At 36.9% G+C, this 3751-nt stretch overlaps 1 non-coding gene across 1 annotated transcript; it reads right to left on the bottom strand.

Moving 5' to 3' along the window:
* Positions 1-2295: 2295 nt before the first annotated feature.
* Positions 2296-2403, bottom strand: LOC148546110 (small nucleolar RNA R71). Its single transcript, XR_015900476.1, has one exon. It is a non-coding gene; the product is annotated as a small nucleolar RNA R71 (small nucleolar RNA).
* Between the last annotated feature and the right edge of the window lie 1348 nt (positions 2404-3751).

Here is a 3751-nt window from a genome sequence, read left to right as displayed (position 1 = left end):
CTACATGCAAACAAGCTTGAATGCATATCTCTTAGCCTTCTAATCTACGATCAGAGTCTTCGTGGTATAGGCTAGAATTATTGGTGGCCATTCTTGAGATCCAGAAAGTCTAAAACTTGTCTGTGGTATTCCAAGTAGGATCTGGGAAGGGATGGCTGTGACGAGCTTCAAACTCGCGAGGGCTGGGCTTAGTGACAGACGCAAAAGGATTACTAAATCCTATTCCAGTATGATCGAGGACCGACAGATGATTAGCCGTGCGGTGACAGCGCATTTTGGACCATTTTCACTGAGAGGACGGGAAGTAGCCATTGACAACGGTGATGCCCAACATACAGCTTGCCATGGAAATGAGTATGAAGGATTGGATAAAAGAAGTAGGAAAGCGGAGATTCAGAAGGAACTAAGCATCTCTATACGCTTATCTGAAATTCTCACCAATGAATTACATAGGTATCTCTATCTTTATTTTACGTTTTATTTATCTTTTAATTATTAAAACTCTATAACCATTTGAATCCGCCTGACTAAGATTTACAAGGTGACCATAGCTTGCTTCAAGCCGACAATCTCCGTGGGATCGACCCTTACTCACGTAAGGTTTATTACTTGGACGACCCAGCGCACTTGCTGGTTAGTCGTGCGAAGTTGTGACAAAGAATTAAGATTATGAACGTGCGTATTAAGTCTTTAGCGCTGTTACCAAGGAATGAGCGATCACGATTTTGTGCACCAATTTTTGGCGCCGTTACCGGGGATTGTTCGAGTTTGGAGAACTGACGATTCATCTTGTTGCTCAGATTAGGTAATTTTATTTTATTTTTAAGCTTTTTATTTCTTATTTTCGAAAATAATACAAAAAAAAACACGAAGTTTTTTCTTATTCGTTTTTCCCAATTAATTTTCGAAAAATCCAAAAAACAATTTTAATAAAATCATAAAAACCAAAAATTTGATGTTTCTTGTTTGAGTCTTGTGTCAATTTTTAAGTTTGGTGTCAATTGCATCTTTTTAATTTCATTAAAATTTTTGAAAACTCATGCATGGTGTTCTTCATAATCTTCAAGTTGCTCTTGATGATTTGCTTTGTTTGATCTTTGCATTTTTATGTTTTGTGTCTTTTCTTGTTTTTCATATGCATTTTTAATTTGTTAGTGTCTAAAGTTTGAAAATTTCTAAGTTTGGTGTCTTGCATGTTTTTCTTTTCTTAAAAATTTTCAAAAATAAGTTCTTGGTGTTCATCTTGACATTCAAAGTGTTCTTGGTGTTCATCTTGACATTCAAAGTGTTCTTGCATGCATCATGTGTTTTGATCCATAATTTTCATGTTTTGAGTCTTTTGGTTGTTTTTCTCTTTCATCATTAAAAATTCAAAAATCAAATATTTTTCAATTTTTTTATATATTTTCAAAAATTTTTAAAATTAATTTTCAAAATCTTTTTCTTATTTTTACTTCATATTTTCGAATTTATTACTAACATTTAATATTTTGATTCAAAAATTTTAAGTTGTTACTTGCCTATTAAGAAAGGTTCAATCTTTAAAATTTTAAAATCATATCTTTTTGTTTCTTGTTAGTCAAGTAATCAACTTTAATTTTCAAAATCAAATCTTTTTAAATTTCTTTTTCAAATCTTTTTCAAAATAAATTTCTCTTTTCTTCATTCTACTTTTCTATTCTTCTACTCACATAAAGGAATCTCTATACTGTGACATAGAGGATTCCTCTTCTTTTCTGGTCTCTTCTTTTTCATATGAACAGGAATAGGGACAAGAACATTCTTGTTAAAGCTGATCCTGAACCTGAAAGGACTCTTAAGAGGAAACTAAGAGAAGCTAAAGCACAACCCTCTGGAGAGGACCTAACAAAATTTTTTGAAAAAGCAGGAGACATGGCCGAAAATAATAACAATGGTGGAGATGCAAGGAAGATGCTTGGTAACTTTACTGCACCAAATTCCAACTTCCATGGAAGAAGCATCTCAATCCCTACCATTGGAGCAAACAATTTTGAGCTAAAGCCTCAATTAGTTTCTCTGATGCAACAGAATTACAATTTTCATGGACTTCCATCAGAAGATCCTTTTCAGTTCTTAACTGAATTCTTGCAAATCTGTGATACTGTTACGACCAATGGGGTTGATCTCGAGGTCTACAGGCTTATGCTTTTCCCATTTACTATAAGAGACAGAGCTAGAATATGGTTGGACTCTCAACCTAAAGATAGCTTGAACTCTTGGGATAAGATGGTCACGGCTTTCTTAGCCAAGTTCTTTCCTCCTCAAAAGCTTTGCAAACTTAGAGTGGATGTTCAAACCTTCAAACAGAAAGAAGGTGAATCCCTCTATGAAGCTTGGGAGAGATACAAGCAACTGACCAAAAAGTGTCCTTCTGACATGCTTTCAGAATGGACCATCCTGGATATATTCTATGATGGTCTGTCTGAATTAGCTAAGATGTTATTGGACCATTTTGCAGGTGGATCCATTCACCTAAAGAAAACATATGCAGAAGTTCAGGAACTCATTGACATAGTTGTAAATAACCAGTTCATGTACACTTCTGAAAGGAATCCTGTGAGTAATGGGACGCCTCAGAGGAAGGGAGTTCTTGAAATTGATACTCTGAATGCCATATTGGCTCAGAATAAAACATTGACTCAGCAAGTCAATATGATTTCTCAGAGTCTGAATGGATTGAAACCGCATCCAACAGTACTAAAGAGGCATCTTCTGAAGAAGAAGCTTATGATCCTGAGAACCCTGCAATAGCAGAGGTGAATTACATGGGTGAACCCTATGGAAACACCTATAATCCCTCATGGAGAAATCATCCAAATTTCTCATGGAAGGATCAACAAAAGCCTCAATCAGGCTTTAATAATGGTGGAAGAAACAGGTTTAGCAATAGCAAGCCTTTTCCATCATCCTCTCAGCAACAGACGGAGAATTCTGAGCAGAATCCATCTAGCTTAGCAAATATAGTCTCTGATCTATCTGTGGCCACTCTAAGTTCATGAATGAAACAAGGTCCTCCATTAGAAATTTGGAGGCACAAGTGGGCCAGCTGAGTAAAAGAGTCACTGAAACTCTTCCTAGTACTCTCCCAAGCAATACAGAAGAGAATCCAAAAAGAGAGTGCAAGGCCATAACCTTACTTGGTGTGGCCAAACCCAGAGAGGAGGAGGAGGACATGAATCCTAGTGAGGAAGACCTCCTGGGACGTTCACTGACCAATAAGGAGTTTCCCTTTGAGGAACCAAAGGAATCTGAGGCTCATCTAGAGACCATAGAGATTCCATTGAACCTCCTTTTACCATTCATGAGCTCTGATGACTATTCTTCCTTTGAAGAGGATGAAGACATTATTGAAGAGAAGGTTACTAAATATCTAGGAGCCATCATGAAGTTCAATGCCAGTTTATTTGGTAATGAGACTTGGGAGGATGAACCCCCCTTGTTCACCAATGAACTAAGTGCATTGATAAGGCAAACATTGCCTCAGAAGAAATTGGATCCCGGAAAGTTCTTTATACCTTATACCATAGGCACCATGACCTTTGAGAAGGCTCTGTGTGACCTTGGGTCAGGGATAAACCTCATGCCACTCTCTGTAATAGAGAAATTGGGAATCTATAAGGTACAAGTGGTAAGAATCTCACTAGAGATGGCAGACAAATCAATGAAACAGGCTTATGGATTAGTAGAGGACTTGTTAGTAAAGGTTGAAGGCCTTTACATCCCTGCTGAT

Source organism: Arachis ipaensis, chromosome B9 (assembly GCF_059453495.1).
Source record: "Arachis ipaensis isolate K30076 ecotype BB chromosome B9, ASM5945349v1, whole genome shotgun sequence".
In the NCBI taxonomy this organism is placed as follows: Eukaryota; Viridiplantae; Streptophyta; class Magnoliopsida; order Fabales; family Fabaceae; genus Arachis; species Arachis ipaensis.
Note: the sequence above shows the minus strand (reverse complement) of the source record. Positions and strands in the feature narration are given on the sequence as shown.